At 45.0% G+C, this 19,671-nt stretch overlaps 1 pseudogene; it reads right to left on the reverse strand.

The window, feature by feature from the left end:
• Positions 1 to 18,220: 18,220 nt before the first annotated feature.
• On the reverse strand, positions 18,221 to 18,338 carry LOC126282662 (5S ribosomal RNA; annotated as a pseudogene).
• Between the last annotated feature and the right edge of the window lie 1,333 nt (positions 18,339 to 19,671).

The following is a 19,671-nucleotide window of genomic DNA, read 5'->3' on the forward strand; positions in this document are numbered from 1 at the left end:
CCGGGTGTTGGCCCTGTGTGCCTCGGTCGTATGCAGTCCTGATTGTAGCGCTCACCTGCACGGCGCCAAACACGCATACGACCATCATTGGCACCAAGGCAGAAGCGACTCTCATCGCTGAAGACGACACGTCTCCATTCGCCCCTCCATTCACGCCTGTCGCGACACCACTGGAGGAGGGCTGCACGATGTTGGGGCGTGAGCGGAAGACGGCCTAACGGTGTGCGGGACCGTAGCCCAGCTTCATAGAGACGGTTGTGAATGGTCCTCGCCGATACCCCAGGAGCAACAGTGTCCCTAATTTGCTGGGAAGTGGCTGTGCGGTCCCCTACGGCACAGCGTAGGATCCTACGGTCTTGGCGTGCATCCGTGCGTCGCTGCGGTCCGGTCCCACGTCGACGGGCACGTGCACCTTCCGCCGACCACTGGCGACAACATCGATGTACTGTGGAGACCTCACGCCCCACGTGTTGAGCAATTCGGCGGTACGTCCACCAGGCCTCCCGCATGCCCACTATACGCCCTCGCTCAAAGTCCGTCAACTGCACATACGGTTCCCGTCCACGCTGTCGCGGCATGCTACCAGTGTTAAAGACTGCGATGGAGTTCCGTATGCCACGGCAAACTGGCTGACACTGACGGCGGCGGTGCACAAATGCTGAGCAGCTAGCGCCATTCGACAGCCAACACCGCGGTTCCTGGTGTGTCCGCTGTGCCATGCGTGTGATCATTGCTTGTACAGCCCTCTCGCAGTGTCCGGAGCAAGTATGGTGGGTCTGACACACCGGTATCAATGTGTTCTTTTTTTCCATTTCCAGGAGTGTATTATAAGAAAAATCAAGATTCGCACTTGGGATAGCAAATGATAGATATATTTATGCGAGATAATGTCAATGACAAAGAGAAATAACCTAGTGCCATCCGATTACAACATTATTGTCAAATATGTGGAGCATGTCACGTTCTTCAGTTATTCGAAAGAGATGTCAGCGAACCAAGTGAAACAGGACGAACAGAGGGAGTAAAGGGGAATGGAACATTAGATTTGTGGAAGCGTGCTGGAAGACTGGAGAGGATATGTAAATGATATCGCATAGAATACGACAGCGCAACAAATTCTGGACTACTGTTCCAGCAATTGGATTACTTAGCAAGCAGACATGAGAATAAACAGAGATCCGCAACAGTAGACGAACACCAAAATCACGCTACTGTTTGGGCAAATGATGGCTGATCACTCGTACATGTTTGCCCTTAGGCTATAAGTAACACCTTGAGCTCTTGGAGAACTTAAAAGCTGGCCACAAAGAAATCGAGCACCGATCAGGCTATCGAACCTTCTTCGTCAATTACTTCCGCAGGATCTGAACGTCATGCAGGCGGCTCTGCTCCCCCCCCCCCCCCCGCCCCCGCTATGTTGTACTTCTGTACCTTAGCCCACAGCTTTCAGGGGAATGGACCCTCAGCCATTTTTTTTTTATACACTGGTGCTGGGCCAAGCTGGAAATTCCCCCAGTTCTTCTGTGCAACCTCCCCCCCTCTGCCCTTCCCTTCCCACTGGGCTTCTGCCCTCCTTTCGTGCCATCCTGCCGTGTGGTGGTACCAGGCACCCTGTGGCTAGGCCTCGAATGTTGACTCCTACCCTCTCTGTCCCACTTCCCGTCCGCCGAACAGGAGGATGCCTGCAAGTCTTACCTCGAAACTTCTTCTCTTCTCCACTCTTTGTCTCTGGCGTCACACCTCTTAGTTTACTTGCAGTTTTCCTTGTTTACGGATGTACGTATGTTTATGGCCCCTATAAACAACCAAAAACGATTTTTGAATGGCTTGCTCCTAATTAAGAAAAGAAAAAATAAAGAAAGAAAGTAAAGTGCTGGGTAACTGATACTGCTCTGGATCAGAGGGTCTATGTTAGACTCTAAGAATAGGGGGTGGGAGGAGGGTATCGTCTAAGAGAAAAAAAGGGGGTAAAAAGAGAGCTTTAGAAAAAAGACCTCTAATGGACGCTCGATTCGGAGGTAAGCCGGTTCGAGTGATGGTGGTAGATGAAATTTTCACTGCCGGTATCTGACCGGTAAGGGAAGCAGAGGTGACAGGGAATACTGATCACCAGCTATTGCGCCAATGTCTTATATTAAATTCTAGACCTCTTGACAGTGCCCCATTAATTGCAGGAAGGTGACATTGTTGGTAGTGGGGACGTCAAACGCGATCTACTCAAGAAGAGTAGGATATGCTGGCTTTTTCATCCTCTCAGCATCATCAAACAACACTATCGTAACACCATACTGCGCAGACATTCATTACACTCGACTACACTCAACACACAACACAGTTCTCACCCATCAGCACAGTTGGGTTGATACATAAGTTCGTAGCATTATTCCATAAGTTTAATAAATATAACGGATACACATAACAGAGACTTTAGTTATCAATAATATATTCTCCTTCACTATTCACAACAATCTTCCAACGCTGGGGTCACTTTTCTATTCAGTGACTGTAGGAATCACATGGTCTTGAGGCGAGGAATTCGTCGAGCTACGTTCAGGGGCACTTTCATCCAGAAAGGAAGTTCGTTGAAGGTTATTCGATAGAGAGCGGAAAAAGTACAAACCTGGGGGCGCAAGATCATGTGAATGAAGTGGGTGCAGAATGACTTCCCAACCCAATTGCTTCATAGTGTTTTCTGTGAGTCCAGCAGAATGCGAGCGGACGTAATCGTGAGTTATCGCCACCTTAAGCACTCTTCCTAGTAGTTGTTCTTAGACGGCGTCTGCAAGACGTCACACTTCTTGACAATAAGTGTCAGCAGTGATGGTTACAGCTCGGGGAAGCAATTTATAGGACACCACACCGTCGCTGTTCCACCACACGCATAACATTATCTTTCGTGGATATGGGCATGTGTTTCTAAGGGGAGTTGCTACTTTGTTTGGGCTCAACCATTTCTTTCTTTTTATTATGTTAGCATAAAGACACCATTTGTCGTCACCAGTAACCAAACAGGACAGAAATGATCGTTGTTGTTCACGAGGCAATTGAGGACCAGCAAGCCACCCCCTGATTTTTGGGATTTTGACTTAGAGCATGAGGTACTCCCTCACACAATTTTTGAACCTTCCCAATCGCATGCAAATGTCACACAATGGTGGAATGATCACAGTTCATCACATCTGCCAATTCTAGGGTACAGTTACGTGAATAATTGTGGATTAATGTGTTTAAAAGATCTTCACCAAACCCAGACGTTCTACCCGAACGTGGAAAGTCACTAACGTCAGGACGATCCTCCTTAAAACGAGAAAATTATTTTCCTGCCGTGCTCTGTCTAGTGGCATTATCCCGCACTCGCCGCAAATGTTTCTGGCTGCCTCCACTGGTGTCACCCCTTTACTGAACTCAAATAGAAGAATAAGTCGGAAATGTTCGAATATCTCTATTTGCCACTCCATTTTCTAACGTCCACAGTTACACTCACTATCTCGAAATGGTAAAATAGCAATATGTACATTCAAATAGCACTAGTGAACTGCAAATAAAAAACTGCAATCAATGAATAAACACATAGCAGCCGGGATACCAACATGGAAAACAAAAATGGTACGAACTTATACACCAACCTAATATTAGGAAAACTCTCCGTTGCGGTACTATGCCTCTTGTATGATCTTCCTACATTTCTTCTTCCAGCCCATTTACGCTTGACAGTCTTTACCAGGAGTCTCACGCTTTACATGTTCCTTCCAGTTTCTCGTATTTTCTTAACTTTTTTCTCCTTTTAGAGTCCATATCCCTAAACCTGCAACTATCCTAAAAAATTCTGTCTTCTTGCCTCTGTTCGATACTTTTGCGCCACCCCTGTTCTTATACCAATGGCGGAATTAGGCTAATTTTCCTTCTGACGCAAATTCCCACCAAAAAATGCTCGTCCCTTCCAAAATCCAGTCATACCGAAATACCGTCTTCCACACCAACGTTAAGACCGTCCGCACTGACTCTCTTGCGTTTGTTCAACGTTTTAGCCTCTCATCTAGGCTCTGGCTTACAGATGTCAATGCACCGTGCCCGAGGCTACACGACTGTTTTTCCATAAATAAAGGTTTTGAATTTTAAACGATTAGCATAGTCGGTAAAAGTTTACAAGCACAAAATATAAGTCGTATTATTATAACCAGTTTCCCTCTCGGAAACAGCACTATTAACAGTTCAGAGGTAATTCATCCACCTCTGTACTTCTTACAATGACGGAGCGCTTATATCGCTTCACTGTTGCAAAGTACCATGTTGTCAAAGTGGCTGGGTTGTTGGAGGAACGAATACATTGTCTGTCTGCTGTGTTACCATCACATGTTGCAAAACTGCTACTCGACCGCAGAAATAAATTTGTATTCTCGAGTTTGCGAATTGTAATTCCGTGATTACAGTGCAAAGACGTTTCACATTGAGCTACCAAACTGTTACTCCGGATAGAGAGAACATTTGCAGACGGCATCGACAGATTGTAGACCTAGGATGTGTATGTGAATGAAAGAGTCCTGGCCACTCTCGTGTTTTCGGCGAAAATTTGGTGTGTTTTGAGACTTTGGTTGTTTATGAAGTCATACGAGTTATAACTATGATTTCGGCTGCATATGGCATTAAAACGAGGTGGCTTGTTGGCTTGTATACCTTTTTTCGTGGAGCTAATAGCAGAAATATATTTCGAGAAATGCGTAACACATTGCTGTATCATATTTCTTATGTCTTTATTACTGGTTTCAGTCCTCGAGCTTCAGATAGGCAGCAGTAGCTACGTACTCGTAAAATAAAGAAAACGCAGTGTAGAACAGCAAGACTACATATAACCAACTAGTTACTTTGTGTTACATACAAAGACAAAAGTAAAAGCTTCACATGTCACACATAATTCCACGTAAGAGGAACAGCTTGCCTTACAGCGACATCCCACATGACAAGATTGTCGAAAATGTTACTCTGTGGCCCATCAATTACAGATGAATAACTGGATCCTAACTTTTTTGAGAATGCTGGCAAAAGTGAAATCGGTCTGTAATTTGATGGTATCTCTTTCTCCCCTTTATTGACTAGCGGCTTAACATCTGCATACCTTAGCCAGTCAGGAAATGTCCCAGTTATAATTGACTGGTTACACTAAATGTTGCAACAGTTAACTGGAGATGAAGAGGCTCGCACAGGATGGAGTAGCAAGGTGAGCTGCATCAAACCAGTCTCGGATTGAAGACAACAACAGTAATAATAATAATAATAATAATAATAATAATAATAATAATAAAATGAATTGTAGACAATCATTACACTATTACATCTTCATGGTCAGTAGATAAGATACTTTAATTGTAAACAAGAGGACCTCTACATGATAAAATGAGGAAGAGCATATAAGTGTCGCACTGGAGACCAGACTGAAGACGACAACAACATTGACGAGTTGTTAGTAATCATTACACCATTCCATCTTTAACGTCGCTAAGAACGATACTTTTAGTGTAAACAAGAAGACCTCTAACACGATAGGATGAGAAAGAGCAAATCAGGGCCAGTGTTGGGTGCTGAGCCGAGCAGCGAAGACAGTGCGGGCAGGATGGAGGTCGCCTGTGACGGATGCGCGGAGAGAAGCCGGCCGGCGCTCGGACGTGGCCGGAATGAAGTGCGGACAGAGCTGCAATAACGTCTCCCCCAGGTCTGCGCGCTAAGTGGCCGCCGCTCTGCTAGGAGAGGCCGGGCAAGGCCAGGGCTCGGCGAGGCGAGTCCACTCCAGCGAGGGTCAGCCAGGGAGTGGCTGGCGGGCTGCGCAGGGCGCCACAACACAGCCGGGCAGTTCTCTTTATTGCGGCTCTCCGTCTCCTGGGGTGCCGCCCCAGCGCGCCCAGGTTATTGGCGGAAACAATGGGACAAGAGCCGGCTGCAGACCTTCTCTCTCCCTCTCTCTCTGTTGAGACATGTGTCTCCACTGCAGCTACTGCGTGGAATGATGAACCGTACCAAGACTGATACAAGAGTATCGACACACTTTCACGTCATCAAGAATCTACTTTGTTGACCATTAAAATTGCAACATCGTGGCGTCAAACAGACTAGTATGATGTGTACTACACTGTCTAACAAAGAAGTGAAACACCCAAAAGTCAAGGTTGGATTTGATGTAGCTTCGAACATATACGTATCATTGGTGGCTATGATCAGAGCTGCAGTTCTCTGCTACAGCTAGAATGGCTACCATTGTCCATTAACGTTCTTCGTATTTCTTGTTGTTAGCAGGCCTGTTAGGGTATGTCAGTGGGGCGAACAGCATCATATTGAGTGATGACTGTGAAGAAACGAGATGCTGTGTACTCATGCCAGGACGCGTTATCACGAGCTGGCAGAGTTTGAAAGAGCCTCCACTCCGCCAGCTGTCCGAATGGTACCATATCCTAGTTTGTGGAAGATTCAGGAGTGACGGTGGCCGAATGTTGGACTGCAAGGGAACTTGACCACAGGCAAACCAGTCTTCAGAATTCCGGCCCACCATGTCTGATCACCACACGTAAGGATCGCCGTATTTTGCATCAAGCTCATCATAAACTCTTCATGTATGTCCCTGCAGTCTGAGAACAGTAACTAACCTACTGCAACATTCTGTGCCATCTCACTCCATTGGTCGGAGACTAACAGCAGGCGGTTTAGGGGAATTCTGTCTCCTGCACAGGCTGCTGTTAACATCACAACACAAACGGCAGCGTTTGGAATGCTTCCTCGACTGGGAAACATTAGCTGTCGATGAACTAGTCTCATTATGTTCAGTCAGGAATCGCTATTCTGCACACCCCAAATGACCACATTCAGCAAATATGGCGCTGCCTGAGGCGAAGTTCCATTTTTTCAACGTTTTCGAGTGGCACGCCGAACTTACTCCTGGTGTCATTGTGTGGGCTAGCATCACAGTTTCTGTGATTTTGGGGTACTCCCACGGCCAACAAGATTCCTAGATGTTTGCCCGATAGAATGAAGGTAAGACCACCTCAGATGTCAACTCCATGCCGCTCTCTGCATGCAGATTGTCCTGAACCAGAAACAACAGTGGTACACTTTATGACAGCCTAACAAAACTAATCGGTAAATGCATTCAGGCCAGAGGGGGTGCGACATCATACGGATTTGTGGGCTCATAGTCATAAGTCTTTGTAAATATGGCCCTATTTTGTAATCAGTGAAATAACTTCACTTATGTAACACCATAGCTCTAATGCTGTACTGATTTATTTTGCTTTTGTTTCATTTAATCTTACATCATTGAGTATCTGTAAACGTATTTGAATCGATAACACAAAATTGTATACTCCTTTCTTTGTTAAAACTTCGATGTCCTGGTTTGATTCTATGCAATGTAGTATATCTGTCATTTAAATTCTTTGTCCCATTTGGAGGGAACAAAACTTACTGTAAATAATTGTAATTTCTGTGTGAATAATTTTTTGTAGGAATGTCAATACGTGCAAATGTTCTGTTTTATTTAATGCATTTGTTTGCTGTTATGTAAACTGCTGATCCTCACTTAGGGTTCGTAGTTAGTTTGTATGTAAAAGAAGTAGTGGTTCCCCTCGGGAACGGAACTGTGTAGCGCGTGCAAAATTGTGGTTGGCCTAGGTGGAAAAGGTGGAACAAGAGTCAGTCGGGGGCGAGCTACGAGTCGGGGACGAGCTACCAAACTGTGCATTTCCATGTAAATGATGCATATTGTGCTGGTTCCGAGAGAGGATTTTTCTGCTACTTTCCAATGCCTCGGATGGGTGGATAAATAGCTGGAACTATTCTGGAATTTGTATCTATCATCGCCACCAAGAAATGACCAAGTCCAGCAATTCTACCTGCAAATACATCTATCAACATGCAGTTGCCACCACATTGCGCAATCACTGTATCGGAATGCTATAATAATGTACAGTGAAGGATCAGCTCATCGGATGTTTTAGTGTGCACAAATATAAGGTAACTTATAACTGAATTTATGTACCTACCTTGATTTTTTCTTATCTTAACTCCTCTCAGTTTCCTCTCCATTTGAACTAAAGTGATTACCGAGAGTCCCTACTGAAATAACATTAAAGACCAGTGTTTTTGCTAATTAATGCCTCTTGAACATAGAAAAAGGAAAGCTAAAGTTAAAGTGGCAAGAGAGTGAGTAAAAGTTAATGATGCTTGCTGAAAATAGTTTGCCTAGTAAAGCTGCTTATTAATGTATTGTTGCCAACTTCAAATTAAGAGTTCTTAAAACTGAGGCTTATAAAGTTTTGCTTAGTAAATGATCACATTACTGCCTGTTGTAAATCGCAGAAAGTGAGTCGGTACCTTAAATATATGTTAAATTTGTCTCTCAATGTAGTAAAAGTGGAAAACTGCAGTGTGAAACGTTATATACTCATGTTTGCTAAGTGTTTGTCTCTCTTGTGTATTGGAAGTGCATATTAATAATATAACAGGATCCACAGTTTACCTATTGTGTTAATGCTAGGTAACAAGTAATGGGAAGACCACTAATTATGAAAAACATTATTTCTTTATTCAAATGATAGTGAGAAGCAACCTGTTAGTGGATTCCAATTAACTTGCATTTTAAATAGTAAAGTATTTAACTGAAAGAGACTTAACCTATATCCAATTAATGACTCTGCAGTGAATAGTAATAATAACGTTATAAGGACCATTCAGTTTGTGTGAGCCCAGAAAGTAATAGTGTGTTTCGGTATCTGTTATAATTTTGCAAATAGTTTGTGCTGTTCTAACTGTTAGTTTCAATCTTACCGTAAACATAATTATGTGTCAGAGTTCACTGCACGCGCGTGTGACAAAGTATAGTTTGTGTTTATCCATTAAAGTTATTAATAACTATTTTCTTTAACGAGAATGTTAATCATTCTCTTGCCTAGTTAAGCTTGCGACCGTTTTCTTTATCCATTGAACAGTGCAGATAGGCAAAATTTTGTTTGTTACTGTTCAAATATTTACGTAATTTTGACTTTCATTTCCGATAAGCCACCTCCGTTAGGTACAACACAGTCAACATAACATAATTCCTCTCAGAGGGTAACACTGCTCTGTTGCTTTATACCACAATTGCTTTAACAAGATAGTTTTATTTCACGACCTGCTTCCAACTTTAAGGTTATGGTATAGCAGTAGCAGACGGACAGTAGTGTTACACTTAGTCTCACAACCTATGAAAACTTTTTACATGGCTCTGAGCACTATGAGACTTAGCATCTTACGTCATCAGTCCCCTAGAACTTAGAACTACTTAAACCTAACTAACTTAAGGACATCACACACATCCGTGCCCCAGGCAGGATTCGAACCTGCGACCGTAGTGGTCGCGCGGTTCCAGACTGAAGCGCCTAGAACCACTCGTCCACAACGGCCGGCCTCAACCTCTGAAGATTTGTTTCATTTTCTCCTCCCCTTCTGGGTGATTCAAATTTTTTGTCAGGCAATGTACGTGTTTGGATATGCAAATGATTAGCATTTCGTAACAAGCACACAGTGTACATAAGAGTAATGTCATCTACATTATGTATGTAAGGGACAATTAGGTAGCGGGTTCCTCATGCAGCAGTAGCATCTGAATGTAAAATGATCGTGAGAAAATCATGTCGTATCGTGTAAAATCGAGAAACGTCCACTACCACGGGTCGAAGTTCAACACCGGAAGGTCCGCCCTGTAGAGATTGTGGTTTAACGGTCCGTAATTGCTCTTCACATTGTTCAGAATCTCACGGTTTTCACGTGAATACGGAATCGACGAGTTCAGGACGGCCATTCTTGATGCCATACGGGATCACGAAGTCTGCACACAACTAGCGCTTGAGAGGAAAGACGTACTTTGGATCAGAAAATATTCTTGCCTGCGGTCTTGTCTCGGTATTAGTCACAGTTATTACGCTGTATCAAACTTAAGTAATCCATTCACAGAATCAGCATTGAAAAATGTAGCCGCTAGCTACCTTATGTCTGGTTTATTTTAAGTCATATACCCCTGCGTAGAACTGTGGCCAACGTACCGAAGTTGCTTTAATAAATGAAAGCAGAATTATATCGGTTTCCAAATCAGACCAAACAGATTTTAACAGTGGAGACAAGCAACACCACACTTCATTCAAGGCTACATATAGATAAAATAGCATTCCGCTATCCACACCGTTGCAGCCGTCATCATTTCCTATGTTTCAGGAATCTGGCAGGTCTAGGGTAATTTAAATGCAGTGTTTTCTGCTGTAGTGTAAGAAAAACCCAACAAAACAAAGTGCTTTACTTACTTCCTGCAGCAGTAAATCGTATGATCTAGTGAACACGCTAACGTCCATTAGTAGTATGGAGTAGCTTGCCATTCCCTGTAATCTTACCTCCAGAAAACACACATAAACCAGTATGGCTACAATTCAACTAGCGTAGCGAACAGTATGGCCAATTATAGGTTACAAGGTGTATCACGTCTCTGCATTTACGCATGTAAACAGTCCAAAGAATCTGCTGAATCATGTATGTAATCATTGGCTTAGATGCGTATGAGATGTACGATCAAACGAACTTTCATCGTGTTTTCCTTCTCACAGTGAAGAGTTTCTCTAAGTAATATGAAATACTTTCGTATGCTCAAGTTTTACAGAACGATGTTGCCCTACTTAATGCGTCTATCAGCAGACGTTGTAATATCAACGCTGAACAATTATAAAATTACTCCCTCCTTTTCTTAGCACCCACTGTAGCACCACTAGCACATCTCGTAGTGCTTAGGAAACTGATTTTCAATATCACCTTTGGTTTTCAGAAAAGGGGACAGTAAATAGGGGTCACATTTTCTCCACAACATTGTCTACATGCCCAAATGGATCAATCTATGTACATCATGATCCAAGTGCTACGATAAATAAATAAGATGCCACTGTTTACACTGTGGTGGTGGCTGCAGTTCGGTTTTGGCTCTAAGAAATACTGAAACCTAGTTTCCTATGTTCCTAATAAGAGTAGTGAGTAACCTTGGCATTAAGTTTGTGTGTGACTGGTCCAGAAGGTGGTGACACATGGTCTCCAGACAAAGTTGTCTTCTCTACCAACACTGAGTTCTTTCTCGTTTCTACAAGCAAGGGCATTTCCCGTGTGCCAATGAAAGAAGGTCTGAGAAACATTGGCCACTGATACTTTTGTTAATAAGAGAACAGTCTTCCCTCCGAGCAGTTTTGCAACGTTAATCAATCGTTTCAATCTCACGGACGAAGTTCTTAAACAATTCAGTGCTACTGTCGCATTGCTTTGTGAGTTTTGCTACTTCAGCCATTACGCTCATCTCCACGTCCGCTTTTCACAGAAATTGGTGTCCCCACTTCTGCCTCCCTGCTGTTTTGTTAGATTCACCAATGACAAGCACTCTTACAACTTTGTAGAGTATAGATTGTTAACTCCGTGTAAAACAATGCCCAAAAGTTGGCCCATCGCTTTCCAAAGAGAAAAGAATTTCTGTCCACAATGCAGCTTCGCCACTTGTCACGAAACGCAGAGATCACTATTTCTTATTGACTCGTCGTCACAAGAGAAAGTTATTTTGAAATGCGTCTTGGCTGGTCGGCAGTTGTCGTAAAAACTAAGATTCTCCGTGGGTGCAGGTGTTCTTCACATTACGTTATATGATTTCTGTGAATTTAGGTCTGGACACTATTATGTAAAAAACTTCAGCAATGCGACTCCCAATACCCATGCTAAACAATGGCACGCGCCATCGCTTCGAGTCATCTTCTCATTCTTGATTTGTGGGGCGAACCACAACTCCCAGAGGGGTGGCCAGATAATAGGGCACTGGCCTGGGCTTCTATGCCCAGTCTAGCTCATCAGCGACCCACCTAAACTACAGAAGATATTATACGAAAAACAGTCTCCAGCAAAACAAACGAATAAATATAAACCTAGACGGCTCAGTTCTGGAGATCACTAACACTACCTAACGCAGGCGTTAATTGTTATTTTAGATAAGGGAACAGAATTCAGATAGTAATGACTTTAACTAATTTATGAATGACATGTGAGACGTGCCTGTCCAGCTACGGATTGACACATATCAACTGTCCCACAGCTATATTTTTAGTAGTTATCAGCATTACTAGAATTAATCCACATGTAATTTATTTTGAAAACTATAAAAACTCTATCAGAAAACAATGATTCCTGGAACAAATATATCATGTATATTTTTGATTCATTCTGTTCGTACAAGTCTAAACAACCAAGGAGTTAATATGGAAATTCATCAGAGGGTGAAAAGTTATAGGCCAGCCTATGAAGAAGAAGAAGCAGAAGACGAAAGAAGGAGTTAGGAAAATGAAGTTAGAGTTAAGATAAAAGGGTGTAAAACCTCTACAGTAAAAAGAATGATATAAAATGTTTGGAAAACCTGCCAAGAACCTTTTTTGAATTGCAGATTGAAATTTTTTGGTCTGACTGTGGCAAAATTCCTGATCCAACAGTGACAATAAGACGATAGAATGATTAGTATCTGTATTTATTGTAGTGTTCTTACGCCATCTGCTTTCTTAATGTAGATGGCTCAAAAAATGGGTCAAATGGCTCTGAGCACTATGGGACTTAACATCTATGGTCATCAGTCCCCTAGAACGTAGAACTACTTAAACCTAACTAACCTAAGGACATCACACAACACCCAGTCATCACGAGGCAGAGAAAATCCCTGACCCCGCTAGGAATCGAACCCGGGAACCCGGGTGTGCGATGCGAGAACGCTATCGCACGACCACGAGCTGCGGACAAATGTAGATGTATTACCAATTTACGTCACATATAAGAAGTGATATTTAACAAAAATAATTAAGTGAATAACTGATGTGATCGATCTGATAAACCATGTCCGTTCTCGCTGTGGAGAACACCGCACCCAATGGAAATTAAACAAAACCATAGTCTCAGATTTGCTCCGTAAGTGACAATGTTCATATCTATCATGCCTCTAACCTAACCTACTGATGTGCCTCGTTATGGCCTTTTGACGCGCTGCCCCACAGATTTCTGGCAGCACGGAAAAATTGCCTGTGTTTAGACACCTAACATACGGTCTGCGCATGCCAACCTTGTGCACATAATCACATGGTCCTGATCAAAGAATTTTCCAACGGCCAACACCTGACAACCTGCAGGGGCAGGTCTATTGGTACTTCGCCTGGCCATTTCAGGGAGCAGTGTGGTTGCTGGTAGTGAATACGGTCTCTGCAGTATCATGACATATAGTGGTTTCCAGTTATCTCATCTAAATTTCAGCTTCTCTGTCAGCGACATGACATCAAACATATCACCACTGCCCCCTTTTCACCGAGCGTCCCGTCCAAAAGCAGCGTGTTTGGTCAAAACCTTCTAGACTCAGACGCGCAATAGAATGATGACATCATCCGACTAGCTTGTTCGCCACAAACATAGAGCACTCCCATCAACAGTCACCGTCCAACCGCTGCCGTCGCAGGTTCGATTCTTGCCTCGGGCATGGATGTGCGTGATGTCTTTAGGTTAGTTAGGTTTACGTAGTTATAAGTTCTAGGTGACTGATGACCTCAGATGTTCAGTGCCATAGTGCTCACAGCCATTTGAACCATTTTGACTCACCGTTCTGCCAGAATTTTGCCTGGGTATAGACGTAGCACACTGATCTCCTGTGTCAATTTTCGCGACTTCATGTCTCGCATTCGAGCACCTACTGCCCCGCGGCTTCTCACGTCTCTTGGATGGAGGATGTTTACTTTTTACTATGCCCGAGCGCTTCTAGGCGCTACAGTCTGGAACCGCGCGACTGCTACTGTCGCAGGTTCGAATCCTGCCTCGGGCATGGATGTGTGTGATGTCCTTAGGTTAGTTAGGTTTACGTAGTTCTAGGGGACTGATGACCTCAGCAGTTAAGTCCCATGGTGCTCAGAGCCATTTTTACTATCCTGACAATGAATCCTGCCAGAAAGCAGAGACTGAGGAGCAATGTAACGTGGACAATATGACTTCTGAAATGGATTGATCTGTCCAGAGTCCTGGAATGAATCCAATGGAATAACTTGTGGATGTCTTAGATTGTCGACTTCGCTCCAGACCCTAGCGCTCAACACAACTGGTTTCGGGTTGTGAGGAGGAATGAGCCACCGCTCCTTCATAGACATTCAGACGCCTCGCTGAAAGTGTTCGCAAAGTGTTTGCACCAGAGTTAAAGTCGTCATAAAGGTGAAGAGTGAACATACCCCTTATTAATGTCCATTAGAGGGTGTGTGGCTACTTTCCGTCAGATAGTCTGTTTGATAAATTATTCAGTCGTGTAGGTAGGTTAGGACAGTAGCCGGCTCTGCTGTGACGGCTCCAGACAAAGCAGGCCAGCCCAGGGTTGTCGGCTCCTCGGCAATCCACAGCTTGGGGGCCGGAAGCCGGCAGCGCCCGCGGCGGCGTCACGAGCGGCCGGCCTGCACGCGCCGCCGGCTGTCACGGCGCGGCAACCCTTTAATCTGCTGCTGCCAATCAGCGCGGCCTTCGCCAGCCCTAGACCCCTCCGAAGAAAGCACCCGTCTTGCTGTCGGTCAAGAAGAGGGCCGGCAGCCGTGAGATGGGGCGGTGACACTCTGAGTCACTCCGAGGCGTGACCTACGGCGCGCGGGGCGTCTTCAGGCGCATTCTGTGCATGACCTTCACACGGAGGTGAATTTCAAATGTAGTGAAGCCATGAGAGGGCAACGAACAGCTGAGGCCGATTAGCTTTCTACTGATCTCGAAACCATCAAGCTTTCTTACACCACTGGGTATTAAAATTAGTGCACAACGAAGATGACGTGCTACAGACGCGAAATTTAACCGACAGGAAGAAGATGCTGTGATATGCAAATGATTAGCTTTTCAGATCATTCACACAAGTTAGCGCTGGTGGCGACACGTACAACGTGCTGACATGAGGAACGTTTCCAACCGCTTTCTCATACACAAACAGCAGTTGACCGGCATTGCCTAGTGAAACGTTGTTGTGATGCTTCGTGTAAGGAGGAGAAATGCGTACAACCACGTTTCCGGCTTTGATAAATGTCGGCTTGTAGCCTATCGCGATTGTGGTTTATCGTATCGCGACACTGCTGCTCGTGTTGGTGTAGATCCCATGACAATTAGCAGAATATGGAATCTGTGGGTTCAGGAGCGTAATACGGAACGCCGTGCTGGATTCCAACGGCCTCGTATCACTATCAGTTGAGATGACAGGCATCTCATCCGCATGGCTCTAACCGATCGGGCAGGCACGTCTCGATACCCGAGTCAACAAATGGGGACGTTTGCAAGACAACAACCATCTGCACGATCAGTTCCACGACGTTTGCAGCAGAATGGACTATAAGCTCGGAGACCATGGCTGCGGTTACCCTTGACGCTGCATCGGAACCAGGAGCGCCTGCGATGGTGTACTCAACGACGAACCTGGGTGCGCGAAAGGCAAAACGTCATTTTTTCGGACGAATCCAGGTTCTGTTTACAGCATCATGATGGTCGCATCCGTGTTTGGTGACATCGCGGTGAACGCACGTTGGAAGCGTGTATTCGTCATGGCCATACTGGCGTATTACCTGGCGTGATGGTATGGGTTGCCATTGGTTACACGTCTCGGTCACCTGTTCGCATTAAGGGCAGTTTGAACAGTGGACGTAACACTTCAGATGTGTTACTACCCGTGGCTCTAACCTTAATTCGGTACCTGCGAAACCCTATAATGCACGACCGCATGTTGCAGGTCTTGTAAGGGCCTTTCTGGATACAGAAAATGTTCGACTGCTGCCCTGGCCAGTACATTCTCCAGATCTGTCACCAATTGAAAACGTCTGGTCAGTGGTGGCCGAGGAACTGGCTAGTCACAATACGCCAGTCACTACTCTTGATGAACTGTGGTATCGTGTTGAAGCTGCATGGCCAGCTGTACCTGTACACGCCATCTAAGCTCTGTTTGACTCAATGCCCAGGCGTATCAAGGCCGTTATTACGGCCAGAGGCGGTTGTTCTGGGTACTGATTTCTCAGGATCTATGCACCCAAATTGCGTGAAAATGTAATCACCTGTCAGTTATAGTATAATATATTTGTCCAATTAATACCAGTGTACCATCTACATTTCCTCTTGGTGTAGCAGTTTTAATAGGCAGTAGTGTAGAACAGTACTGGTCGGGTACAAGCCTATCTCAGCACATTGTTCAGCGCACGTTGTTAAACATGGGGCTCCGCAACAGAGCACCGTTTCTCGTTCCCATGGTGACCCATTGGCATCACAATTTACGACTGGCCAAGCATCAACGAGATTGGTCATAAACCAAACGAACCTGGCGACAGGTCGGTCGAATTAAGTTTCTTGTTTCACCAGATCGTTTTATGTGTCTGGATATGCCATTATGCGGGTAAACGGCTGCTCAAAACATGCATCGCGCCGTGGATTTCAGGCTCTTCGAGGCAGTTCACCTCTGCTTCCACAGGAATTGTGGTAGAAAGCGAAGGCACTACGACATGATCATTATTGCTGATCATCTGTGTCCCCTGAAGCTTGATGTCTTCCCCGATGACGTTGGCAACTTCTAACAGTCCGTGTCACAGTGTTACAGTGGACTGAGGAGCGTGATAGCGAGCTCACACTGATACTTGGTAACTAAACACCTGATCAGAACCAGACGGAGCACGTCTGCGAAACTTCAGAGCACCAGCTCCGCGCACACAAACAACGGCCTCGTAATTTACGGGAGATGTGTGACCTGTGCGGAGACATATGGTGCCACATACCGCCAGAAAGCTGAAGAATCAATACCGCGCCAAATAGCTGCCATATCGCGTTCCAAAGACTGACCATCACGGTATCAAGTAGGTGTCCACAGTGTTTGGCTCATCAGTGATCCTCTCTAACATATTTTTTATCACATAAACAGTAGCTGTCCATTATGATGCTCTCGGCGTGTTCGCTTGTCGGAGTAACTGTTTAGATTGGTGTCGCATGCCATCGGCAGGTATCGATAGCTTTCACTGTGCAGTCAGCTAGCAGACAACACTGAGTTCAGGAAACGGAACTACACCCTTAGCTTTTCCGCTGCTGTGGACGTCTAGACAAATCCTGCTGCGCCATTTCGCAAGTGCTACGGACGTGTATACGCGCACTGCTCGTGTTTTCTTACAGTGCTGTGGACGCCTGTGTGTATCCCGAGCTGCCTATGTCTTACGGATACGGGAAACTGCTTCCGTATCTTGGTGAATATAGGCGTTTCGAGTTTTTCTCATACAACATACATGCCTCACTGCAGTTCGACATCTCGAGTCGCTTATGTGATACGACGGCTGTTATAACCGCACTATTCGCATTGCACAAGGACGTGAACAGGCGGGTAGCGTGCCACCGTCCGTCGCACATAAGGCACAATAACTCCAGAACGAGATGAGATATCCTTCTAATCTCAATTTTAAATAAAATTTCGATATGTTATCTACATTTCATTCACTGCAGTATATGAGCTAAAATCAACCGTGCGCTATGCTTACCCAATACGTTTTTACCTTCTCAAAAATATGCAAAACATCGCGTATGCTTTACTTGATTTAGTTCAGTGCAGTATTTATGATGGATAACGAAAAGAAATTCAGTTGTTTATCAACTGAAGATATCAGATTGCAGTCCTAACGCATCGATGAGAAACGCCATCAAGAAAGCACTGACCCGCATACCAATGGAAAGAGCGAGCAGCGCCACATCTTAAAGAAGGCAGAGTTCAGTGTCCCCTTTCAACGCTGATTTAATCAGCATCCCATCGAAAGTCGGCCCAGTTCGATGGCAGACTTCGAGTGCATCAGTAATGACTATTAGGAAGGTGATACTTTGCCTGTGTTCTGCGAGTAATCATAGATTGTCCAAATTACTTTCAAGTACGAGGCACAGGAGTCACGTCATAAAGAGAAGTTATGTTTATTTTCTTGTTAGAAATATAAAGCACTCCGTCATCAGGCCACAAGTGGCCCACCGGGACCATCCGACCGCCGTGTCATCCTCAGCTGAGGATGCGGATAGGAGGGGCGTGTGGTTAGCACACTGCTCTCCCGGCCGTTACGATGGTTTTCTTTGACCGGAGCCGCTACTTTTCGGTCGAGTAGCTCCTCAATTGGCATCACGAGGCTGAGTGCACCCCGAAAAATGGCAACAGCACATGGCGGCCCGGATGGTCACCCATCCAAGTGCCGGCCACGCCCGACAGCGCTTAACTTCGGTGATCCGACGGGAACCGGTGTATTTACTGCGGCAAGGCCGTTGCCCTCAGAAATAAAGCATTGTAATAATTTGAAACTTTAATTTACAGATCACTTTTGTATTCCTTGGCGCCTGTCGTCGCAACTTCTCTCCTTCCCTGTTTGTGTCGGTGCTGACACCCACAGTTGCCGACACAACAGTAAGATGTGCAAAAATCAATTTTTTCACCTTATAGTTGTCAAAAAATGGATAAGTATCTCATATCGGCCGAAATGCTACCCACCAGCACAGTCACCTTCATTTGACGAGCAGTATAGCAGTGACAAAACCCGCCGTCAGCACTAAGTGCGCCGGCCGCTGTGGCCGAGCGGTTCTAGGCGCTTCAGTCTGGAACCGCGCGTCCGCTACGGTCGCAGGTTCGAAACCTGCCTCGGGCATGGATGTGTGTGATGTCCTCAGGTTAGTTAGGTTTAAGTAGCTCTAAGTTCTAAGGGACTGATGACCTGAGATGTTAAGCCCCATAGTGCTCAGAGCCATTTGAACCATTTGAGCACTAAGTGCCGAGAACACGTCTGTATAAGCGAGCGAAAAGGTTAGTTTGATCTCCGATTTGAAACATCAGCTATCCTGAGCTCGTGGCTGAACTCTACATCTAATTCCTAAGCAAATTAGGATGACGAGCACGGAGTCCTTGGAATGGACCATCACACTCGCAATAGTGTCTGTTCTATGATGCGAGCTGTATGGGTATCTGGCTTCTCGTTCTGGCTAATGGAAATGCACACGACTTGATGACCAGTAAAAAAAAAGTACCAAGAGTGTGCTCTCGATACCCTACTTACATGGTTGTGCCGCTACTTTTACGTTCGGCACTGACCTTGAAGTGTCACATGTAGATTAACGAAGAAGGGAGGATGATGGAGACATTGCCATATCTCCCTTTGGTGGTTCTTAGCGGCGAATATTTATTGTAATGATTAGCAAATTTAATGTAGCCTAATATGTACAGCATGAAGAACTTCTCACTGTACCGGTGTACAGTTGTACATTCCGCATCCCATCCGCTGCAGAGTTCCTAAAATCCTCACTGAGGATGGCCGCTATACCAGACCAACTGACACCCTCATATGCGCGCCATTTGTCGTCGCGTTGTTGCAACATAACACAATTCCTTAAGATGAGCCTATGCGGCAGTACACCCATTCGTCAACACGCACGTTGACAAGTTAAAAATACACTCTAAGAAAAAAAAGAAAAGACGCTCCACGAAGGAATTATCATAATGGGACGGAAAAGGGCAAATTTGATGAACATGTACAAAGAAACACTTACAATTTCAGAAAAATTTATTCAGGAGAAACAGTTTCACAAACTGGGCAAGTCAATAACGCGTTGGTC

This window comes from Schistocerca gregaria, chromosome 7, assembly GCF_023897955.1.
Source record: "Schistocerca gregaria isolate iqSchGreg1 chromosome 7, iqSchGreg1.2, whole genome shotgun sequence".
Classification (NCBI taxonomy): Eukaryota; Metazoa; Arthropoda; class Insecta; order Orthoptera; family Acrididae; genus Schistocerca; species Schistocerca gregaria.